Source organism: Panthera onca, chromosome C2 (assembly GCF_046562875.1).
Source record: "Panthera onca isolate mPanOnc1 chromosome C2, mPanOnc1 haplotype 2, whole genome shotgun sequence".
In the NCBI taxonomy this organism is placed as follows: domain Eukaryota; kingdom Metazoa; phylum Chordata; class Mammalia; order Carnivora; family Felidae; genus Panthera; species Panthera onca.
The window spans coordinates 85,231,910-85,258,538 of NC_138347.1; the positions used below are offsets into that span (position 1 = coordinate 85,231,910).

Genomic DNA, 26,629 nt, shown 5'->3' on the forward strand with positions numbered 1-26,629 from the left:
GCTGTCAGAGTGGTATGACCAATAAAAATACTTGAGTGGAATTAGTAAACAGACATACGATCGCTTACTTATTTTGCCCACTGATATATTCCAAGATAAATGAATTAATCAGTGGTCAGGAAAAGCATATTAAAACAGGAAGTTCATTATTGCTTATCAATTTACATCTTTGGTTTTGTTTATTAATGATTCTTCCCAGTGCTGGCAGGGATGTGGTCAACCGAGAGCATCCTTATATTCTTGACAAGAGAATTTGACAACACGGTTTTTTGAAAAGCCTTCCTACTCTTTTGTTCCTAGGAATTAACCTTAATAGCCTAAATATTGGACAGATAAAAGAGTTTTATATAGAAAATGTTTTTCAAATCTGAAAATATGAAAAGTTCAGCGATCATGAAATGTGTAGTAATGGTGGTACAGCCACTCAACGAAATCGTATGCAGTTACCAAAAATGATTACTAAATTTATATAATGACGAGTGGAAAAAGTAACAAAACATGCACATTGTGATGAATACCTATGTCAAACATTCAGAGACACATGCAGAAAAATGCTAACAAGAGAAACTTGGCTTCCCAATCCTGGCTTCCCAGATTGTAAATTGTGTAAAGTTACGTGGGTTCATCTCTGTTGACCGATTTCCTCATATTAACTATAATGTGATGATAAATTTAATAACAACAACAAAATAGCTGATGCCTTAGGAGTGCTGTAGGGAGGTAAATGAGTGCTGTGGCTGACAACATAAGCAGCGAACAGATAAGCTTACTATACCGATTACTATAAGGGTGATGGAACTGTGGTGCTCTTTGTTTTCTAAATCCTCAGTGACGTGCTAATAGTACACACATCAGGATGGGGATCTATTTATCTTTCTCCTCTCTCCCTGGGAGAAATGCCTGGATCTGGATGACTTCAGCCATGGTGCTATTGTCCTCTCCTTCCTAGAAATTCCTATAGAGCTTCCTGCTTGAAGCTATTGCTTGGCAGTGTTTTTATGCTGCCTGGAGTTCTTCATTACATTTTATATGTACATAATGATCCCTGACTCCCCACAACGTGGCTCTTAGGAATATGGCATTTTAGGTACCTCCTTATGGACCCTTTGGCACAGAACCTAATGTGCCACAAGCTAATTTGATTTTTAAAATATGTTGATTTGACAATCACACAGATAGAAGCATGCATATTGCCCATAATTTCAACATTAGTTCTTTTTCCATTTCTTCCTTAATCATATTTTATTTCCATAGTCACACAGGAGCTAAAGAAACAAATAAATGCTGGCGTGGTTTTCCTTGATTTATATTTCACATCCACTTAGTTTTACAGCTCAGCAGAACCTGAAGTTAGTCTTGTTTCTAAGATTCATTCTGTATCTTTCCTGCACAGAAATAAATAATCTAGGCCAATGGTAATTAATTCCTAGAAAAAAAGATGTACCCAGTGGAAAGCTGGAGGATAGGCCATATAGGACTTCTAGGAGGGAACCCTTTGGAGGGTAGGATTCCCTTCAATGATTTGAATGATGCTCTCCATCCAAAGGTAGGTATTTCTGCTTAAAGGTTTTTGTGATGCTATTTCCCTAGGGCAAGAGCCCTGTAAGCAAATACCTTTAACTGTGCCAGCTCCTTTTTTGTTTTCCGCAATTAGCTTATCTCCAATCATATAAACACACACATGATGACTGTCTTCGGTTATGGAGGTAAGACAGGAAAAAATAGGTTACTTTAGCTTTTAGAGTTGGTTTGAGGACAAACCAGATTAAAGCTTATATGGATATACAAAATAATAAGCAAATGCTGTTGTGTGCTTTCCTTAAATTATTTTATTACAAAGAACATATTAATTATAATAGAAGCAAACTTGGACTCTGTGGGTTTCGAAAAAAAATTCCTTTGTAGCATCACGGCAGGATTTCCCACCATTTCACTCTTTATGATGAAATTAACTCCCCATGGTTGGTCAGCAGGATAATCTAATTTTAGCCAATCAGCTTGGGAGCTGCCGTTGACCTCACAAAGGGAGAGAAAAGTATCTGCAGTCATAGCAACCACCCGCTCAGCTCTGATCATCTCTGGACTCTTCCGCTTAATGACAGACACCGGCTTGCTTCTTAGATGATTAATCTTTTCCCCTGTGAACCTCCTTGAATACATTAGCCAAACAAGTCTGATAAATTTGTTTATCCCAAGACAATCATTAGAAAATTACCTGCAAAAGTAATTCTCACTAGAGCAGTTTGTGAATGGAAAGCCATATGGCAGATGAGAACAGAAATAAGCAATAAAATCTCTTGCTGTACGTTGCAACAGGTCAGGAAAGTTTTTCCTCTTTAAAGTTTATCATTTTACATTAAATCACTAAGTACAGCAGTGTAAAGCCCATTTTATATGAGCAAAAGAACCTTCTATCCAGTCAGTAGCTGTTCCTCCAACATCGCACCTAATAGGTGTTGGGTTCCAGGGATGGCCTTCTGAATCTGAGCTATCTGTGCCATTCTCAATCCCACAGTTCAGTGAGAGGAGGCACACGTGTAAATACACCATAAGGGCCCTAACAGAGACAAAACAGAGAACTCTGAGAGCATTGAGAAGGAGGGGATAATTCTTTGTTTTTCCAGAGTCAACAAAGAGTGCCGTGGCTATGACTTTCAAGTTTGCCAACGAAGGATGAGCAAGATTTTTCCAAAATGGAAGAATATTCTAGGCAAAGAGAACAACATTTGAAAGACATGGACTTACGGACAACTGTGATAAACTCCTGGGCAGCAAAATGCCTGGGGCAGCTGGATACTGGCCACATCTCCTTCCAGGAAGTGAGATGGGAAGTGTGAGCTGGGACAAGATGGCCAGTACTTTGTAAGGTGGCATGAGCACATTTATAGGGCTTCAAGAAGGCTAGACAATAAGGATGGATGGGAAGGGCCAATCTGGAAGCTCCTTCTAAAAATTTTTTTTAATGTTTATTTGTTTTAGAGAGAGAGAGAGAGAGAGAGAGAGAGAGAGTGAAAGCAGGGGAGGGGCAGAGAGAGAGGGAGACACAGAATCCAAAGCAGGCTCCAGGCTCTGAGCTGTCAGCACAGAGCCGGATGTGGGGTTCAAACCCATGAACCATGAGATCATGACTTGAGCTAAAGTTGGGTGCTCAACCGACGGAGCCACCCGGGCACCCCTGGAAGCTCCTTCTGAGATTGAATTGAGAGAATGTAATTGTTGTCCTATCCTTGGTAATGCTCTTCACTTGTGGAAAGAATGAGAAGACAGTGAGGGTTTGTTGCAGCCACACAGCCAAATGGGCCATTTCCTATGCAGTCACTGGTTCTGCTACTAAAGGGTCAGTTTGATGAGTGGGAGAGAGGGCAGGGTCTCCATTTGGTTGAGTGGTTTAAAATGAGAGAATGTGTTTAAAACAGCTGATGAGACAACACAGTGGTCATAAATGTGGGCATAGCCTAATTGACCCTACAGACTTTTACAAATCAACATTCGACTAACCTCGCCCGAACCTGGGGTCAGGCAGGAGACGGCCGGATGGCAACCCAGGCAGTCTGAGTGCAGATGCGGACTCTAGCAGCGGCAAGACAATCAGGCCCGTGCCAGAGGTTCCAGAGCAACACTCGGGTTCCATTAAGACAGCTTCGGAAATACAGACTGGATTGAAAGACATCATGTAGCTGGGCCCCTCACTGATAATGTTCTTCAAAGCCATTCAGGAATCCCAGCAGAAAATGTGCTCCAAGCCCAGACCAAGGCCCTGGGCCAGAGGGCTTCTACGTCTACAGGTCTGTCTGGGGATCCCAGTTCTGGCCTCCGATTCTCTCATGTCTTCTAAGATGAGTGTTGCTCACCCAACTCCACGAGAGCCTCAAAAAAGAAGCCCTTCAGTAAGCTGAGGAATCAGTATTGCCTGTATTTTCCAAATAATCAGTAGTGAGCATGTTATTAGGTTTCTTAACATAAATGTATCTTCTAAAAAACAAAAATTATAAATCAAGCGACCTCAAATGCTATTCTCTATAATAGCAAATACACAGCTAGTTGAACATAAATGACCACAAGTGCTTACTGAGCACCTGCTCAGAACTAGGCCTGTGCCGAGCCCTTCACAGACCCTGAGTCATTTAATCCTCACAGGGACCCCAGACAAAAAGAAGCTCTGTGAGTTTCTCCTGTTTTTTATGGGGAAATGGCGTTGGAAGTGTACATCTTAAAAAAAAAAAAAGAACAAAAAAACACGTGTAAATGCAATTCTACTTTTAGATAGCCTCTTCTTTAAAAAAGGAACGAAAACTTTATTGATTCAAGATTTAAAGAGAATATTGCCTTGAAGCTATTATTAAAACATATATGTATATATATTTTATATGTATATACAGATGCATATATAAGTATTATATATGTACATATGTATATATTAATATACATGTATTATTATATATAATATATTATATATATATATATATATATATGTATGTATATATATATATGTAATATGTTCTGAGCACCTGTATGCCAGGCTCTGGAATACAAGGAGAAACGAGTGATATGATGGAGGAGGCACAAGACAACTAGTATAAGATGGTATGATACGTGCCTTAACAGTGGGTTGTGCAGGGGCACCGGGGTGGCTCAGTCAGTTAAATGCCTGACTCTGGCCCAGGTCACCATCCCACGGTTTGTGAGTTCGAGCCCCATGTCCACCTCTATGCTGACAGCTCAGAGCCTGGAGCCTGCTTTGGATTCTGTGTCTCTCTCTATCTCTCTCTGCCCCTCTCCCATTCCCTCTCTCTCTCTCAAAAATAAATAAACATTAAAAAATTAAAAAACAAAAAAGAGTGGGCTGTACAGAGTAGTACAGGAGCATAGAGGAGGCAGAAATCAGCCTGTGAGTGCCTTGTTTGAGCAAAAGCTGCCCTTCACTGAGCACCAGGCTCCACACTCCAGACGTGACAAACAGCACTTCATTTACATGGCCTGATGACCTCGGGGGCGCTGTTTTCCCCTGACAGTTTGTAGCTACAGAATATAGAGCTTAGAGGTTAGGGATCTTATCCAAAGTCCCAAGATCATTAAATGATATTTCTAGGATTTGAGCCCTCATCTGTAGTATTCCAAGCTTTGGGTGCATTTCACTACGTTGTAAATCACACGAATACACTCTACGCCCATCTCGCAAGCTCAAGTTCTTTATACCTGGACCATCAACTTGCATTCAGAGGCAAACTCCCACGTTCACACCTCAAGGGCTCTTCCCTAAATTTGCTTCATTTATTCCTCAGTTTCCTTGTTTCTTTTATTCTCCTTGAAAGCAGACCAAGAGACAGTATTTTCCCAAGGTCCAGGGCACAGAATGCTGCTTCATGAAAAACCCTGTGTTTCAATTCCAAATGACACAGGCTACATGTTTAATTTTTTTTTCCTTGGATCTCTTCAGACCCTGGAGATTTGCTGGAGATACATTCTTTCTCTCTCTCTCTCTCTTTAATGCTGCAAGTCCATAGTCTACCTTTTTACAAAGGAGTTCTCCATCGATAATAACAGGTCCTCTATTAATTTTCCCCCTCTGAAACCCACATGATTAGAACTATTGACCTTAATCTTAACTCTGTAAAGGTAACGCAATGGATTTAAAACCCCAGGCAAAAAGACAGCAATAAGGACCTACATGAGGGTAGGAGGCCTCATCATTTAACCCAGGATTGCTGTAAACTCTGAGGAACATAAAGCCAAAAACCCTAGACCTTTCATACAAACCTTTTCCATTTACTTTCTTGCTTTAGCCCAGAGGGAAATGACCTTTAGGACAAATCTGTCCAGGCAGAAACCCTGAGTGTCTCATGGCAGGTGTGCATCCTCACACATCCTCCCCTTCATGTTCATGCAAAAGTGTCCGTGGGGACAATTACAAGGCCCTGCAGGGCCTGGGACACCCCATGGAGATGCAATGTTCCAGGGAACAGAGCCAGGATATTTTGGTTCTAAGGCAGAGTCCACTGGTTAGATCCAATGGTCAGAAGTACCTGGACAGAGTTCTGATCACCTGGAGACAATTGGCTGAGAGCTTCTGCCAAGCATGCTGCGGTCCAGAAAGGATGACTATTTTCATAACAATGAACTAGAGAAAAAACGAGAAGCCAGGACAGAAACCCAGACACATCACACACTGTAGCGCTAGAACAATCTACTATCTGCTGTTCTCTCACCTCCAAGGCTTCTTCTTCATCATGTTGCGTACCAGTGACAGAAGAATTCTTTCACGCCCCTGCTCAAGAACCTACTATAGCTTCCTGTTGCCTCTTATTACTGCGGTGATCATACATCCTCATTTGCTACAGTCTTGGCTTACACTTGTTATCCTCGTGTAATTACTAATGGCCTCTCCTACCATCCTCAATAGTGTTCCAATTTGAACAATCAGTTATGTGGTCACTGTATCTCCTGACTACTTCATACTCCTCTGCCCACTTTACCATCTTCTGTTATGCTCTGTAGACTTCAAATCATTTTGTATTTATAGTGACACATTTCAGGGATTAGATTGGACCCACCATTATAACTTGGTGCTCCCTTCAACACAGAGTGGAACTACGTGCTGCCCTGTCTGTGCTGAGCCATGGTTCCTAAGCATTTCAGTCAATTACACATTTAGTAAGGTACATGTGCCAGTATGCACAAACTAGTTTTTGGAGCTAACTTTGACTTTAAACACAAGTGTGTTAGAATCCTGACTGTGCAACTTACAAGCTGTGCGATCACAAACAGGTAACATACATACATACATACATACATATACTCTGTGGACCAGATTTTCCTCATCTATGAATATATATGAATACAGGCATTATCACAGAACCTAACTTGGAGGGTTAGTCATAAGCTTTAGGTGCAAAGATGCAGGTACAGTGCTTAACATATACATGCTGGCTGAAGGTGGAGGTCACCATCACCACTCCCACTGCTTGCTCAGCACAGGCTGCCGGACAGGTGATGGTTGCACAACATAGTGTTAGCACTTGCAGCAGTGATAACACTGCGCATCCCAAACACGATTTGAGACCTATCTGCTGAATGATTGTGTCTTAGTAAGGTTTGATATATCAGGGGAGTGCTCTTGGCAGAAAGGGAGTAAAGGATGAAATACAGAGTGTATGGAGAGGAGGGAGGAGAAGAACGCAAGAATGTGATCTCAGCTTCAGATGAGCTTCAGTCGGAGCCCATGAAAAAGCTCTGGAGCACAAAGCACATCACAAAGTGGTTTCCAGCTTGAACAAAGGGGCCGGCCTTTTGTACCCCATGCATAATGGTCATTAGCCAAGGTCTCGAGGGCTGTATCCTCCCGGGGAATGAATGCAGCTGAGGGATGCAGCTGGCAAAGTGGATGCTACCGTGGGGACCAGCAGCATCCATTCATTTGTGATTCCCACTCAGACCTACATACGCTCCACTACGCCTAGACAACCTCTGGGAGACTTTGGAGGCTGTGCATTTAATACGTGTGACTGAAGGCAAGTCACTTAATTTCTCTAAGACTCAGTTCCTTTATCTGCAAAATGAGGCTGGTAATGCTTAATATTGTAGGTTATTCTCAGGATTTAGAAAGAACACATTCTTAATCCTGGCAATAAATGGGATGGAACTGCACATCTTTTTCTCACAGCCAGATTTTTCTTTGTTCATTATGCACGGAATCTAGGTTCCTCACTTACATGCCTTTGCTCATGCTCCCTCACCGCTCCCTGCAGAAAGCAGTGCCTGATCACATACACGCAACACATGCTTACAACCTTCCCCTCAAATTGCATCCCCCCCCAAAATAACCTCCAATGTATCCTCTACTTCAAATTTCCATATCCAAATTCTTCCTCCTCCCTCAGCCTCATCCACTTCCTCAAGTTTACACTGTTCTTGCCCTTCTCTGAAATCCCTTTTCACTTAATTCCATATAACTTAACATTTCATTGATTTCTAATTGTTTGGTATTTGTTTGGTCTCTTCCAACCAGATTTTAAATATCTACTCCTCCATCCCCACTCCAGAACTCAGGCATCCAGGGCGAGGCATCTAGTGGGGATTCAATTTACCCTTTTGGTTCAATTAAGAAATTTGGAAATTTCAACTCTCAGGATTCTCAAAGCTAGCAAAATTCTTCCCTCTGATCTAGAGGTGCTCGGCTGACACCCCAGAACAATAGTGCATGTAAAATGAATGATAATGGCTTCCCTGTAATTTAGCTCACAGATGAATCTTAGGTGAGATTTTTCTATTGGGTTCTAACAGTCGCTGAAAATTGGTGCCCTAGGAGGTGCAAAGTGGAATGCCCAACACAGCTCTGATTATCAACTGCAGCTGATGCATGCATCACAATAATGGCAGGCCTAGACCGCTCTTAGCATTTGAAATCTTTGAATAAATCAAACCTCGAGTATTTAACAAGTGCGGGTGTGTCCTGATTTATGCAATAGGTGTGTTTCTGAAGAGCTGATTTATGCAAATTGAAATTTGGGGGGGCGAGGGGATCAAATTATAATTGAAATTCCCTTGGAGTACTCTCTAATTGATGGCATCACACTACTGGGAATTTTTCCTATAAATGATTACCATTCACTTATTTAGTTTTAACACAGCATTTTTGGTCTTTTCAAGTCAAGATATACATATATTTTCCCTCTCAGACATTTAGGGAAATAAAATATAAAAGCCACCATGATTCAGTACTATTTTTTGCTCATCTCCCCTCCCTCCTCCCATATGAAATAGGTTATTTTATTTGTTTATTTTAAAGTACCACCCATTTTAGGGGCGCCTGGGTGACTCAGTCGGCTAAACGTCTGACTCCTGATTTCAGCTCAGGTCATGATCTCATGATTTTAGGAGTTTGAGCCCTGAGTAGGGCTCTGTGCTGGCAGTGTGGAGTCTGCTTGGGATTTTCCCTCTCTCCCTATCTCTCTGCCCCTTCCCTGCTCATGCTCTCTCTCCCTTTCAAAATAAATAAATAAACCTAAAAAAATAAAATAAAATGCCACCAATTTTTATGTCATAATCTACATTTTAAAGATGAGGAAATGAAATTCGAAGAGGTTAAATTTAGAGTTACACTGTACATTAGTTTGTTAGGGCCACCATCACAAAGTACCATGGGCTGGTTGGCTAAACAACACAAATGTATTTTTTCACAGCTCTGGAAGCTAAAGTCTGAGATCAAGTTGCTGGAGGGGCTGGTTTCTTCTGAGGCCTCTCTCCTTGGCTTCTAGATTGCCTTCCTCCCCTTGTGTCTCCACGTGGTCTTCCCTCTGAGCCTGTAGGTGTGCTAATCTCTTCTTCTAAAGACATCAGTCACATTGGATTGGGGACCACCCTAACGACCTAATTTAACTTTAAATATCTCTTTAAAGACCTTATCTCCAAATTCAGTCACATTCTGAGGTACTGGGGATAGTACTATAATTTCAGGATACACAAGTCAGCCCATGACACACAGCCAACGGGAGAAGAGCTCAGATTAGAACCCAGCTACTCAAAGGTTTAAACCAAGGTTCTCTCTCACTACTTTCTGTGTAAGGTATCAGGTAAATATCAGGTTTCACTTACATTCCTACGTTCCATCTACAGCATTTCTGTTATAGTACAATGTATGTGTAATTGAAGAAAACCTTGTTTTCTGCAAAATTGCACGTGAAAAATAACAGACTTGGGGCATCTGGGTGGCTCAGTCAGTTAAGCGTCCAACTTTGGCTCAGGTCATGATCTCACCGTTTGTGAGTTCGAGCACCGCATCGGGCTCTGTGCTGACAGCTCAGAGCCTGGAGCCTGTTTCAGATTCTGTGTCTCCCTCTCTCTCTCTGATCCTCCCCTGCTCGTGCTGTCTCTCTGTCTCTCAAAAAAAAGAAAAAAATTTAATTTTTTTTTTTAAAAAGAAAAAAAGAAAAATAACAGACTTTATGCGGGAAATAAGGTTAGGCAGACCCCTCAAAAACTGTAGAGCTTTGTATCAGAGCACTAATAAAAACATTAATGGTCCTTTAAAAATCCTTAGCAGTTAAATCTCTATTAGCATTAGCACCTAGTCTCAAATCAGTCTCCATCATCTGCAGCCTTAAACCTCAGAGTTTGGGTGTCCTCTTCCTTTACGATATATGTATCAAATAACATTTGCTTCCAATAGAGACCACTTTCATCAAAATTTAAAAATCTGATCCTGAGTGCAGTCTTCATAAAGATGGTGTCCTCATACTCCTCTTAATCTTGTTTATATGTACCCTATTCCTGGGGACCAGTGAACTATGAGGGCATCCTAATCTGTGAAGTCCACACATGATTCTATGGCCCAGAACCAGTGAAATGGTCATTATTATACTAATAGCTACTATTTCCCAAGCACACACCTGGCAGACCCTGAGAGAGGTCTCTTACACGTCAATAATCCTCATGGCAACTCTTCAAAGCAGGTATTTTTATCTTCACTTTTCAGCCAAGGAAACTGAGGCTAATAAAAGTTATGGGACTTCTTCAAAAACACAGAGACACCCAACAGTCTAGTTCAGGAATTGTTCCAGAACATTACTTGTTCAAAATCCTTTGCCTGTTCCACACTTTCACAGGTAAGTTGGCCTGTTGGATGTAGGTCCGACCATTCATTCAACCAGCCACCAGTTTTAGTTAACTATAAGAATCATCCCCATCCTTACTACTTTCCTCCTCCAAAGTGAACACTCTAATCAAAATGTTCTTTCTGACCATTGTAACACGGGGTGACTTGACTTTTCAAAAGGAAACAGAGTAACTGAGATGGTCCATCCACATTTCCCACGAACTGTTGCCATGCCCAACTCCCAACCCCTCCTTTAGGCTTTGATTTTTTCTTTTTTTAACCTAAACCCATAACTTTATAGTACTCTTTTTTAATTTTCATCATGTTAATTTAAACCCATAGTTCCAGGAATTGGGTATCTTTTTACACTTGTCATCTGTTTCCCTCCCAATCTGGACTTCTCTGCAAATGTGATGAATATTATATATGCCCTCATTTAAGTCATTAATAGACACTGAACAGAACAGGATCAAGGTTAAGACCCTTTCATCTTCTAAAGAATCTCTCTCCATAATCACAGAGACATGCTGTTAATCCAACCAACTTTTCTGCCATCCAGGTTTTTAATGACAGACTGTATCATCTTGAGGAGAATAAGGTAACAGCTTGTCAATGTATTTGGTTCTTCTGTATTTGGTTCTGACAACTAATAACTCAGCTTTTCCATTAGGTGCTTAGAAATCATTAGATTTCTAATTTTTTTCAATTCTTGCCCAGGATCAGCATTATAAGTTCGTAGCTCAACAGTTTCTCCTTTCGTTAACAGCAACAGCATGTGCTCCATTTCTTGTCTCCTGGCCCCACTCCTGGCAACATCTCCTTAAGTTCTGTCAGAATGGATTGGTAGTCACATCTGTAGATCTAGTGATCATCCTGCATATTATCACTCAAAAATTGAGGCACAAATCTACTTAAAGGCATGGACTTGTTTAAACTTTTTATCCTATCCTAAGTCATGTGTTCTGTCTAGAATATTTACCCTACATTTTTGAATCTGAATACTATATTCTTTAATAAGGAAGAAAAGCGTTTATTTTATCTGTCTTCTTTCCACCTTCTATTAATATTACAGTTGAACTTTTAACAATGTAAGGGTTAGGGAGGCCAACACCATCTCCCAACCCCTCCCCGCCACAGTCAAAAATCCACATATAACATTTGACTCCCTTAACTACTAATAGGCTACTGTCAGCCAGAAACCTTACCAATAACATAAAGAGTCGATTAACACATATTTTGTATGTTATGCGTATTATATACTGTATTCTTACAATAACACAAGCTAGAGAAGACATGTTAGTAAGAAAACCATGAGGAAGATAAAATATATTTATAGTACTGTACTATAAAACAATCTGTGTATAAGTGGGCCATGCAGTTCAAACCCATGCTGTTCAAGGGTCACCGGTAGTCTGTCATTCCCAAGCTAGACATCTTTTTCTTCTTGCTTTCAATGTCCTTTTTGAGGTCTTCGGTGTTTCATGAGGCTTAATGCATTTTAAAACTAACCCTTCTTTTAGCCTCTAAACAAAACTGTGCCCCTTTTGCATTAATCCTCATTTATTCGGCCGTTCTTCCATGGCTCCTTACCATTTGAGCTCACTGAAAAACTCTCTGGGCAATCACATTTTTCTCTTCTGACACCTCTCCTAATATTTTGAATGACTTCTTCAAGATTTTTGAACAAGATTTTTTGTGTTTTTGTCTCAAACCACTTTGAATGTGAAAGATAGATTTGCTTCACAGGTTTATGAATGTTTAGGAAATATTGTAACATATATCTCGGAATTTTCATGTTTTCTTAATTTATGCAATCATTTACATAACGGCTTAATATTTTGAAGAGCTTACAAGGCCTCATAAATAACTAAACTTGGATCCTAGTTTTGATGTTTTCATGTTACTAACACATTAATTATGAGACACCTATAATTAATCTATGAAACATATAATTCCTTTTGTTTTTAATTTAGTAAACTAAGATACTAACTTTATCATATCTTCATAAAAGTGGAATAATCAATTCAATTAAAAATTCGATATTGTTTTAACAGACACTACGCTGGCTAAATAACAGACACTATGCTGGTTAAATAGTCCATTAGTAGTTTCAGTCACATTTTCAGCTCAACAAAATGTTTCAAACTTCTTAAAAAATCTGGAAAGTTGGCAAAAGCCACAACATATTTTGTCAATATATCTAGCTTAATTTTTAAGCCCATGTGAACTCCAGAATAACTTCATTCATCTGTTTTTTATTAATTTGTCCTGAACTCATCAAAATATAACTTTGAAAGAGTACTTGATGTCTCAAGAATTTAAATTTTTAAGTAGTCTTCTTGGTATTACGGTAAGTAGGAATCAATTCCCAAACCTCTAAAATTTATTTCAAAATGTATAATTCTATAGGTGAAAACTTAATTAAAATTGTTTACTTAGAGACGCCTGATGAGGTTATAAGAGCTTATAGATAAACAGTGGGTTCTGCTACTCTTTATTCTGGAAGGCTAGAGCAGTATTTGCTAAGAGAAGTTCATGCTTATAAACAAAAGCAACCAACCCATGCCATACTTCTGGCCACATCTTCGCCCCCATTTAGTTGACATGGATGTCATAATGCAGGAAGATTAGGCTGAGGCACATTGGGCCTTAGGAATACAGCCCAACGAATGATCATGCCAAGTGGTAGAGAGAAGGTACACTGGAGATTAAAACTGACTTTTGACTTGTTAGATGTCCTGTTCTTGGTCATCTGTGTTCTTCCTGCCCACCGTGCTCCTTGGTCCATATTAGGCCTTCAAAAATATTCATTAAACAAATGTACTAACAGATGAATGAATGATTTTATGGCCCACTAGTGAGTAGACTTTGAGACTACCAACAGACTTCTTGCAGAAGTCATGAGTGTTTCTGGATCTCAGCAAGGCTGAGCTTACAGAAGATGGGTATGATGGATGCTGGCAAAAGGTAACAAGTTTCTACCAGAAGGAAGATCACTGGTGGTGTGTTGGTGAAAGTTTAAGAACTAATGTGCCAGGGGGCACCTGGGTGGCTCAGTCTGTTAAGCCTCTGACTCTTGGTTTTGGCTCAGGTCATGATCCTACAGTTCATGGGATCAAGTCCCATGTCGGGACTTGTGCACTGACAGCGCAGAGCCTGATTGGGATTCTCTCTCTCTCTCTCTCTCTCTTTCTCTCTCTCTCTACCCCACCCCCACTCATGCATGTGCACTCTCTCTCTCTCGCTCTCAAAATAAGTAAACTTAAAAAAAAGAAAAAATTCTCCAGAAAAAAAAATCCCTGATTTGCAGCATTAGTCGATTTTCATAGTGTAAATATTCCCACTGTGACCAAAGTGATATTACTAAATATAGAGTTGGGAGGAGATGCATACAGTCTGCAGTCCTTAACACAGCCTGAGTGGCTTCAGTGCATGGGTAAGCTACTCAGCACGTCAGGAGTGTCCAATACTTACATAGACATTATGACCTCTTTTTCTGGCATATGTGTATGTATGATTTTATGCAAATAAAAAATGAGATTAAATACTTTAATCTCAAACTATACAGAAATGCAATAATTTAACTTTTTTCTAAGTTTATTTCTTTATTCTGAGAGAGAGAGAGCACAAGTGGGGAAGGAGAAAGAAAGAGAATCCCAAACAGGTTCTGCACTGACAGTGCAAAGCCTGATGTGGGGCTCAAACTCATGAACTGTGAGATCATGATCTGAGTCAAAGTCGGATGCTTAGCCGACCAAGTCACCCACGGGCCCCAGAAATGCAATAATTGAATTTGACAGAGTAGACAAATATTTATAGACATGGGAAGATGTTCTGTATCAATACTTATTGTTTGGGGGAGATGTCAAGACAGTTATCACAGCATAGCACTTTACTGAAAATATAAATGCATAGGGGCATCTGACTGGCTTAATCAGTAGAGCATGCAACTCTTAATATCGGGGTCGTGAGTTCAAGCTCCATGTTGGGCATGGAGTCTACTTAAAACTAAGTAAATTAGTTAAAAATAAATAAATATCAATATCAATATATATGTAATCAAATTCACACCCAGAACATTTCAGAGTGAAACTGTAGAGTGTCAAAGAAAAATATCAAATATCAAAAGCAATCAGGGAAAATAGACATCTTAGCTACTTAGCACTATCTGGACTGCTCATCAGTAGCAAAAGAAAATCATTGAATAGTATCTTCAAAGTGTTGAAAGAAAATTCTGTCAACCTAGAATTCTATAACCAACAAAACTGTTGTTCAAAAGTGAAAGACAAATAAGGATTAGAGAGGTCATAATATGCAAAAATCATCACTGAAAAAAATGCTAAAGAAATCTGAAAGAACTACTGAAATAAAAAGAAATACAAATGGAAGAAGTAGAATGCCAAAGGTAAACTAAAAGCATATAAATTAGGTGTTAAAATTTTAGGAGTAGTGACTAAAACTCTAGAAATAGATTCTAAAACTTTTAACCCAGGTAAGAAGAATTTTAAAAATGTAGTCGACTCAAAGGAGGGCAAGAAATAAGAAATTAGAAAAAAGCATACAAAGCATAGTAAATAGGATATACAAGTAATAAAAATAAATTTAAATAAATGCAATTAAATGAATGCAATTAATGTAATTAAATAAATAAATATAATTAAATAAGTTATAAATGTAATTAATCAGTGAAAACACAGAGGTTGTCAAGTTGGGGGGAAAAACAGCTATATGCTACTTATAAGAGACATATCTAAAACAAATTGTTATTAGGAAAGATTTTTAAATACATACTGGCTTAATACTGAGGCTGAAGTTGTTAAAGCTTTGTCAGGTCTGACACTGACATTCTAAGCAACCACTTTGGAAAACTTGATCAGAGCTGCCTTTAATGCAATATATGTAGTACTTTTACATATATGAGTATATACACGTGTATATATATTTATATACCTATACACGTGTATATATATACCTATATATGCTATGTATGATGGAACTGGGATTTCCAGCCATGTCTCAGCATCAGAGCTTTTGGCCTTCTAGAAGGATTTCTAAGCATATCCTCGTCAGAATCTTTCCTTCAAATAGGCCAAACACATTTTTATAGTCTAGAAGAAAATGTGCACACACATGAACACAGACAGCCAATGGCCATAGAATGTTCCTACTGAAAAGATTTGAGTGATCCTCTAAATGTTCTTTTAAGGATCTCAGAGCCTTTGGAGACTCTGAATAAAGTTATGGACCCAGTGGGAAAAAAATAATGTCCAAAAACAGAATTATGCATGCTATTTATGGGGATTTACAGACACCCATCCCCCAAAACCCAATCCTTGAAACACTAACAGCCGTAGATGGACCCCATTTCATAAGCCTACATTGTCAAGACAAACAAAATGAGTTGCTAGGAAAGAGGGATGTTAAGTATGCCCAAGGCTGCCTGACCAGGTTGTAGCAGAAGCAGGACACAGAGTCAGAGCCTGCCTCCCTCAACCCCTCAGTGTTCCACCAGCCAATGCTTGTATACATTTTCATGGCCACACTCCTGGTGCCATTCCTTGAAAAAACACTTCTAAAATAAATGGAGGATATCTGACAAAAAGGGCCAAGTAACATCTCCTTCTATTCCTTTTATCTTCAGAACTATTTTAAAATTTTTTAAGTTTATTTATTTATTTTGAGAGAGACAGAGACAGAGCGAGTGGGGAAGGGACAGAGAGAGGGAGAGAGAGAGAGAGAGAGAGAGAGAGAGAGAGAGAGAAAGAGAGAGAATGTCAAGCAGGCTCCACACTGTCAGTGCGCAGCCCAATGTGGGGCTACAACTCACAAAACTGTGGGCTTTTGACCTGAGCCAAAACCAAGAGTCGAACACTTAACACTTAACCAGAGCCACTCAGGCACCCCAGAACTATTTTAAATGAAATTCTTAAGCCAAATGATCAGTTAACTATTAGCTCAATGGGTGCAGAAGGGTCATATGGCCCAAATTATGATGAAGGAATCATCATAAATGTATGCTGTGTTTAGAGACCTTGAAGATCTATTGTGCCTTAAAAATCAGGCATGGACATAAAGAGAAAACATGGATCAACTAGGGTAAGGCAGGTTGGTCTCTTAAACTATAATCCTTTCTAGTAAGAGGTTCCCCAGGTTTTGGAAAGTTGCCTGTCTTTTAAAAGTACCTTGAACTATCAGAAAAATTTTCTTTAGAATTATAAATCATTATTAATAATTACATGTAGATTTTGAACTAAGTGGAGATGGAAATGTTCCTTCACTAATTCATACAAAGCTGATCATGTGTTCCTTCAAGACACTTGGGTTGAGAGCCGTGGTCGAGAGACACAAACCAGAAAATCTCCTTTGATTTCAAAAACTGCATTATATTTCTTTCTTATCCTGCTTCAAAACTAAATTTTCTATACTTCACTTACATTATTAAGAAATATAGTTGTTTGATAAAAATGACCCAAACTTTTTATAAGAACTGAGGTAAGTATGGAAACAATTTTGTTTTAGCTATTAAAGTATCCCCTCATTCAGTCGAGTGCGTTAAAGATGGGGGAATAAAGTAACATTTATGTTCCCCCATAAATATGAAGGACACTGTCTTGAGTCACTGCCTATAGGCTTATCAACACTGACATCTGGTCCTGAAAGCCTATCCCATTGTCAAAAAGAGACACTACATTTGGGAATTCTATGAATGACTGGATGCAGAGACAAATTCAAATTCTAATACTGCTACTCCCAAATGAATTTCTGAATTTCCCATACTGGATGCGTGATTCTGAAACAGGCAAGACTGATTCAAAAAATGTGTGTGATAGGACCTGGGAAAGAATAGAAATAGTTCACCCTCCCCCACCGGATTGTAAACCCTAGGAGGACAGGCCCCTTGACTTCTTCACAGCCATGTCCCTTGGGCTTAGCGCAAAGTCTAAGAAAATATTTATTGAACCAATGAATTAATGTATGAATTTTCCTGGTATACTTGTATTTTTTGTTTGAATCATCGAGGCTTTAGCATCTGGAAGAATTTATTTAAAGCTCTTTTTTTAAAAAAATACAGTCTGTAACTGTGTAATCTCGTGTGAGCACAAAGAGGAAAAGAGGGAAAAGGGGACTATACATCAAAATATGGTCCAAAAACCCAATTCAATGTGTAGTTAATGTCTACTTAATAAAGTTATCTCTCTCATAATGTTTGGTTTTAAAATATGTATATCAAGAGTTCTCAGAATCACCTGGGCCAGTATCTACCAAGTCAAGCCCTAACAGGACCAAGAAAAGAATGAGAAAAGAGCCAGGAACACAAAACAAATCTCATGTACGAGAAGGTCATGCTGGTCAATCGCCTCTATTTCCCTCTTTGCCCAATGTCATTCTCCCACCTTTCACAGCCTTTGGCAAGCCCTGCTACTCTCCCCTCGTCATTCACTGTTATACCTAATGTGTCACACCTTGCTTAGCTTTGGGTCTCTGCATTCTCCTTCCACCCCACCTAGAACCTTTTGATCCCCACATGTAGGCTGCCTCCCTCTTCCTGTTTTAGGTACCTTAGGCATAAGAAATTCCAGCTTTCTTGTCAGTGCTCTGTCTACAAGGCAACAGTAAGTTTTGATTGATTTTAAGACCCTACAACAGTTTTCTCATCTGTATCTCTTTGGTCAAGTCATCAGCTACATGTAAACATGCACACATGGGCATATGCATGAGTATACATGTTAATGTATACACGTACATATACAGAGACACACATACGCATACACACACATCTTGCATAACCAATAATGGACGCTGAAAAACCATTTCCTTGATATCAAATGTCTAGAAACTCAAATGACTATTTGTTATACTACAGCACTATGATGATTTCCATTCATATTGACAGCCCTTGACAATGCAAGACATTCATGTGTTTTACGGTAGAGAAAAGATTAATCATTTCTGAACAGTTTTAATGGCCAATGGTTTTGAATCAGGTGAAATTTGGCAGCTCAATCCTGAAAGATGGTTAACTGGTTAACTCCTTCTAGGCACATGCTTAGTGACTGAATGTCCACAGATGCTTGAGAACTGAGATTTCTCTTCTCAATGACACCTGAGTGAGGTCTTTAACTCATCTCTAAATGGACTTTATTGGGAAAAAAATGAAAAAAAAACCCTTGTAAAACTAACTTAAATTCTCATCTATCTATCTACCTGTGTACCTTTCTTTATGCATCCACCCATAACATATATAAAGTTGTAGAACTTCCTGGAATCTACTACATGCCATGTAAGAGTTCACTATTGTAACACAGAGTGTCATGGGCAAGACTTACCGTTCGGGAATGTGGCTTTTGCCAAGGCCTGAGTTTTCTCCTCCTGTTGTCTACTTCTGTATCTAGTGCCGTCTCTTTTTTCTTTTCCATGTTACTTGATCTGTACTAATTTTGTCTTCTGTATTCACCACTGAAGTGCTAACTGGAAAATCAAAAAGCACATAGCAAATACTATGAAATGGCAAGTGTTATACCTCCCAGGATAAATGAAGGCCCCACTTTGTAACCATTACTTAGTTAACTATTCCTTAGTATTCTAGGCAAATACTCTGAATTCAATTAACAAAACGTTTAGATTTTTTAACCTTAATGATAAGAATGTATTCACTGGTTTTCTTTTCACTGATATTAATGTTATATAAATTTCTGCACCCAGAATGAGCTCATCTGACACCTTGCAGTGATGCTCCTCAAACTTGTCATGAAGAGTTTCTCAGGACACCCTTGCAAGCCTATAAATGAGTCTCCAACTGGCAGTGGAAAACTATTTAAGAGACTTCAGCAGGCTTAGACAAGGAAAGAAGAGCTTCCCACAAAGCGCTTTTCCTATCTCTCTTATTCCCAAATCATGCACCTGAGACACATAGTTTGCTATCAGCAAGAGGGCAGAGGAGAGAAAATATAATTTTAATTATCATATATGTGCTATAAATTGCACAGCTGTCAGTTATTTTGGTGATCTTGAATCTCAATACAATAGTAGGTTCTCAATAAATGTTTATTTCATAAATAAATCAAAGTCAGTAAAGCAGATTTCATTCACCAGCACATCTAATCTTGCATCATTCTAATATAAGTGGAAGTTTGTTGCATGAACTTCAACTGCTTTATACGACTTCACAAACATAAAGAGAGAAACAAGCATTCTAAGGTATTCACCACCTGAAGCAAATACAGGCTATGATCTTAACAGGATCAGTTTTGGAACTGAATGGTTCAGAGAGGACAGTGACATTAAAGTCCATTCCAGCATGATTTGATCCTACTGTTAGGGTCGTTTTACTCAACACCTAAATCAAAGAGCCGTTCCCTCCTATGGCAAGTGTTATACCTCCCAGGATAAATGAAGGCCCCACTTTGTAACCATTACTTAGTTAACTATTCCTTAAATAGATACTACCCAAAATAAGTTATTTCCTTTCTTTTTAACTAAAACAATAGGCAAAGTAGCAAATAAAAATCACAATATATTGAAATCAAAGGCATCCAAATTGGCAAAGAAGAAGTCAAACTTTCAGTTTTTTCAGATGACATGATACTCCACATAGGAAACCCAAAAGATTCCACCAAAAAGCTGCAAGAACTGATACAGATATTCAGCAAAGTCGCAGGATACAAAATCAATGTACAGAAATCAGTTGCATTTCTATACACCAATAATGAAGCAAAAAAAAAAAAAAAAAAAAAGAGAAATCAAGAAATCGATCCCATTTACAATTGCACCGAGATCCATAAAACACCTAGGAATAAACCTAAGCAAAGATGTAAAAGATCCGTATGCTGAGAACTAAAGAAAACTTATGAAAGAAATTGAAGAAGGTACAAAGAAATGGAAAAATATTCCATGCTCATGGATTGGAAGAAAAAATATTGTTAAAATTCCAATACTACCCAAAGCAATCTACACAGTCAATGCAATCCCAATCAAAATTGCACTGGCATTATTCTCAAAGCCAGAACAAACAATCTTAAAATTTATATGGAACCACAAAAGACCCCAAATAGCCAAGGTAATGTTGAAAAAGAAAACCAAAGTGGGAAGCATCACAATCTTGGAGGTTAGCCTCTACTACAAAGCTATACTCATCAAGACAGTATTGGCACAAAATCAGACACATAGACCAATGGAATAGAACAGAGAACCCAGAATTGGACCCACAAATGTATGGCCAACTAATGTTTGACCAAGCAGGAAAGAGTATCCAGTGGAAAAAAAGACAGTTTCTTTAGCCAATGGTACTAGGAAAACTGGACAGCAACATACAGAAGAATGAAACTAGACCACTTTCTTACACCATACACAAAAATAAACTCAAAATGAATGAAAAACCTAAATGTGATACAAGAAACCATCAAAACCCTAGAGGAGAAAACAGGCAACAACCTCTTTGGCCTCAGCTACAGCAACTTCTTACTCGGCATATCTCTGAAGGCAAGGGAATAAAAGCAAAAATGAACCATTGGGACCTCATTAAGATAAAAATCTTCTGCACTGCAAAGGAAACAATCAACAAAACTAAAAGGCAACCAACAGAATGGGAAAAGATATTTGCAAGTGACATATCAGATAAAGGGTTAGAATCCAAAATCTATAAAGAACTTACCAAACTCAACATCCAAAAAACAAATAATCCAGTGAAGAAATGGGCAGAATTCATGAATGGGCACTTTTCCAAAGAAGACATCCAGATGGCCAACAGACACATGAAAAGATGCTCCACGTCACTCATCATCAGGGAAATACAAATCAAAACCACAATGAGATATCACCTCACACCAATCAGAGTGGCTAAAATTAACAACTTAAGAAACAACAGATGTTGGTGAGGATGTGGAGAAATGGGAACCCTTTTTCACTGTTGGTGAGAATGCAAACTGGTGCAGCTGCTCTGGAAAACAGTGTGGAGGTTCCTCAAAAAATTAAAAATAGAACTACCTTACAACCCAGCAATAGCTCTACTAGGAATTTATCCAAAGGACACAGGAATGCTGACTCATAGGGGCACTTGTACCCCAATGTTTATAGCAGTGCTTTCAACAATAGCCAAATCATGGAAAGAGCCCAAATGTCCATCAACTGATGAATGGATAAAGAAGATGTGGTTTAAATATGCAATGGAATACTACTTGGCAGTAAGAAAGAATGAAATCCTGCCATTTGCAACAATGTGGATGGAACTGAAGGGTATTATGTTAAGTGAAATTAGTCAGTCAGGGAAAGACAGATATCATATGTTTTTACTCATATGTGGAACTTGAGAAACTTGAGAAACAGGATACCATGGGGCAAGAGAAGGGGAAAAAAAATAGTTTCAAACAGAGAAGGAGGCAAACGCATCAGAGACTCTTAAATACAGAGAACAAACTGAGGGTTTATGGGGGGCAGGGGAAAATGGGTGATGGACATTGAGGAGGGCACTTGTTGGGGTAAGCACTGGGTGTTGTAGTTAAGCAATGAATCATAAGAATCTATTCCCAAAACCAAGAGCACACGGTATACACTGTATATTAGCTAACTTGACAATAAATTATATTAAAAAAATAAAAAATAAATTTAAAAAATCACAATATATGTTCATTGAAAAATAATGCCATGGACTATGTAGTAAACGCTTTCTTTCAGTTTAATTTAACCAAAAAATTGAAATAAAACAGTGTAATGCATTTTAGTCATGCCTTCCTTTTTATTTAAGTACGGGTCCCTTCTTATTCTTCAAAACATAAAAAGGCTGAGCAGATTAAGTAATGAAAAGGAGCATGTTCCACCTTGTGTTTCATAAGCATTGACCTCTAAGGAGACTAGTGAAGTCTGGCTTTTTACCTAGAAAATGAGAGCTTGGAAACCATTTACTCAGAGGTCACAGACCAACACCCTGAGGCTGAACTTGCCCAGGTACAACAGGCCAACATGTATATATGAGATACCAATATTTAGAAATCATAGATTTCCAGAGAGCCTGGGTGGCTCAGTCGGTTAAGCGTCCAGCTCTTGGTTTCGGCTCAGGTCATGATCTCTCAACTCATGAGTTCGAGCCCCACATAAGGCTCTGTGCTGACAGTGCGGAACTTGCTTGGAATTCTCACTCTCTCTGTCTCTCTCTGCCCCTCCCCTGCATGCTCTCTTTCTCTCAAAATAAATAAATAAACTTAAAAAAAAAAGGAAATCATGGATTTTCTATAAAAACTATACACTTCTACTAGTTTCTCAAAAAACAAAACAAATGAAAAAGTGGGTTCTGGGCTCCTCAGACCTGGAGGCTTCCCCCCCTCTAGGTGGGAGGTCAAAACTGAGGAAGCCTAGGTGTTCCCACGTATCTTCAGTTACACACATTTCCTTCAAGCTACTGTAGAAATAAGTAGGCCAAGCCCAACTTGTCATTCTTGTCAATCCTGAGACCTAGACCAGGAACAGAGAAAAATCCAGACGCAAAAGGATACAATTCTACCATCTTGAACTTTTGCTTACTTATCCATTTTACAATTGGTAAGAGCACATGACAAATCTCTAATGCCCAAAGCTGTTCTCAGCATAAATGGCCACATTTTAATCAGCCCAATATTCACACTGAAACAGAATTATTCTTTGTTCATGTTTGGTCTGCTAGCAAACCTCAACAGGTTGGGTGATCTTTGAGAGGAGGGAAACATTACACCAGGCCTATTCGTCCAGCACCTCGCACCACAACAGCCCTGTGGGGTGATGAATACATGGGAGAAGGGGAGGTGGGCTGAGCCTCTGAGGGAAGAGTCCAAGTTGGAGCAACTACAGTTACTTTTGTTTTCATGCATAAGTGAATGACTCCTCGCAGCATCGTTTAAGGACATACAAAGGAAATTTGAACACTGAGGTCAATCCCTAAAATATTCAGATTACATTGCTATTTCACAAAATGGATTTCAGAGCCCAAATTAGCTTAGTAACCGGCTCCATGCATTTCATAACCTGCATTACATCAACCACCAATTTAGGAAAGAAATATTTAAACAGTAAGAAATGAAATGTTTCTTCACCGCAATTGATTTTCCTTATCAAGAGGTTAAAATCACTGATACTTTTCAGTGAGTGAAAAAAAACAAATGCAACTTTCGGTGAATATAAATATTTTTAAGAACAAAAACCACTTAAATGTAAAACTGAAATTGGCTTGAAGTGATTCACGAAGGCAGAAATAAAAATCACAAATAAGCATTCAGAATCTGAAACAAATTCATTTTATGAAGCAAAACACATGGAATCAAATATTTTTCCATAGCAGTAAAATATGATTTTCCTTAGGGAGCTTGGAAAATTCCCTCCAAAGTTCTGATTGATAAGCTTTTTAAGAGAAAGGCTGCTTTTTGAGGTAGTAAATCGCCTACTGACATTCTCCACAAAGCTTCAGTGTTTAATACCAAGCTGCTGGGATGCAAGTACAAAGACATCAATTATCCCAAAATAGATTGGGGCAGAGTCCAGTTCACTTATTAGTCCTTTAGGCTATGTCCACAGGGGACAGAGAGAAATAGAGATTTGGCAATCAGCTGGTTAATTTGATCATCGCAGACAACTGCGTTGTATAATTTAGGTCGGAAACATACCCTGACCTGGTATTCCTAATTTGGAACATTCATCAAATTAATCAAATAATCACCAATTCTCAATTTCACTATACCCTGTAAACAGAGTCCTAGCATCAAGACTTCACTTACAATTATAAACAAAATGCAACATAATCTGGGCAACTGCACCTTTTAGGGGTGTCCCATTTTCTACATAGCCCTTCCAAGCCATCTTCATTCTCCACAGCTATCAGCCTAATTCTTCTTATCCCTACTCCTTTCTGTACAGATGCACCTGCCTCCTAGCGTACAAAGAAAATGGAGTCCATCAAATAGAAACTCCCTCAGCTCCCCATTTCTCAACACATATACAGTCTTTGTAGCACTCTTTGTACAACACATATACAAACACCCTTCTTAACTCCTGTCTCAACAGGAGAGCTTTCTTCTTTAAGAGTACCTTCTAGCACCTTCTCCAGATCTCATCAACACTACTTCTCAGGAAACTTGTTCCATCTTCTTTATCTTCAAAAAGCATCCCTTTATACTGGCTGAGTCAACTTAGCATATAAACAAATGACCCCTCTCTCAGGTGAAAAAGGTAACTTTGTCTTCCACTGTTAAGAGTTTAAATTAGTGGAGGGGTGCCTGGGTGATTCAGTCGGTTGAGCATCCCACCCAACTCAGGTCATGATTTTTGCGGTTCATGAATTGGAGCCTGGCGATAGGATCTGTGCTGGGAGCTCAGAGCCTGGAGCCTGCTTCAGATTCTGTGTCTCCTCCTTTCTCTGTGCCTCCCCCACTCACACTCTGTCTCTCTCTGTTTGTCTCTGAAAAATGAATAAACATAAAAAAAATAATTTTTAAAAAAGTTTAAATTAGTGGAAACCTCTCTGGAAAGCAATCTCACAATAAGTATCTAAATACCATAAAAAGTTCAGGTCTTCTGACTCGACAAATTCCTCTTCCAAAAATTAATTCTTGAAAAATAGTACAAAATATGGACCAAGCTTAACTTCAAATACACTTCTGAAGGTGTCATTATAAGGAGAAATATGAAAAGAAAAGCTAAATATTTAACATTAAGAGGAAACTTTCTAAAGACTTTTTAATGTTAGAGGAAATATCAAGTGGAAAAGTTATACAAAAGAAATCGAAAGCCTGTCTGTAAGATCTAGCAGGTGAGTGCAATAGGGGTATGCCACAGGGTGAAGTAGAGGTCCTCTGCAAGTGACACTATTCAAGCATCATGAGATAAGTGTCTGTCTGCTTCACTGCTCCATCCCTCAGCAACTAACGCAGTGCACATGGTAGACAGCTAACAAATATTTGTTGAATGAATGAATGAGAAGTTTTATCTCTGTCTAATTAAATAACTCCATATGGAGAAATACCCAGGGTGCAGTGAGGGAGGAAAACGGTCTAGCCAATTAGACTTGCCAAATCCACCCTGGTAATTAATGCAAGGACAGATGCTAAAGCCAGTCCTCTGTATGTGCAGAACAGAACCTGTAATCACTAATTTGGCCTCTTCCCAGCTTGGTTAAAATGCATGGAAAAGACTGTAAGGAAATGGTTAAAAAAAGCATCAGTGTTGGGGTGCCTGGGTGGCCCACTCAGCTGAGTCTCCAACTCTTGATTTTGACTCAGGTCATGAGCCCATGGTTCATGGGTGGGTTCGAACCCCACACGGAGCCCCCCCAAGGAGTCCCACATCGGGGTCCACACTGATAGTGCACAGCCGCTTGGGATTCTCTCTCTCCCCCCCTCTCTCTCTGCCCCACCCTCTGTCTCTCTCTCAAAATGGATAAATAAACTTAAAAAATATTTCTAAAAAATTTTTTAATGTTTATTTATTTTTGAGAAAGAGAGAAAGAGAGAGTGTGAGCAGGGGAAGGGCAGAGAGAGAGGAGGGCACAGAATCCGAAGCAGGCTCCAGGCTCTGAGCTGTCAGCACAGAGCCCGACACAAGGCTGGAACTCACAAGCTGTGAGATCATGACCTGAGCCGAAGTCGGACGCTTCACCTACTGAGCCACCCACATGCCCTCCCAAAAAATTGTTTTAAAGAGCAGCAGTGTTTAGAGTGGTAGGATTATAGATCTTTTTGGCTTTTTATTACCCTCCCATACTGCTCTAATATTCAGTAATGAATATATATTCTGCCTATAATTAAAAAAAAAAAGCTTAAAAATAAAACCCTACATTTACTCTACATACATGCACCTCTTCTCCCTACAAGGAAGCATCCTCCCAATCCCTGGCCTTCCTTTTCTCACCCTGAGAGTCACCCCACTGCACTAAAATTGGCCTTGCTATCATCACCAAAGAGCTCAGAGTTGTCACATTCAATGGTTACTTCTCTGTCCTCATCTGGCTGAACATTTTGGCAGCAAGTGACACTGTCAGCCCCTACGCCATCTGCTTGAAACACTTTCCTCCTTGGGATTCCA

The 26,629-nt window shown here is 39.2% G+C and overlaps 1 long non-coding RNA gene across 4 annotated transcripts in view; it reads right to left on the minus strand.

Moving 5' to 3' along the window:
• Positions 1-26,629, minus strand: part of LOC132683425 (uncharacterized) — a 54,358-nt gene that overhangs the window by 13,562 nt on the left and 14,167 nt on the right. For all 4 annotated transcript variants that reach the window (XR_013557968.2, XR_009612226.2, XR_013557969.1 and 1 more), the window contains one exon: positions 18,919-19,060. This is a non-coding gene — a long non-coding RNA (uncharacterized LOC132683425). The remainder of the gene's footprint in view (positions 1-18,918; positions 19,061-26,629) is intronic.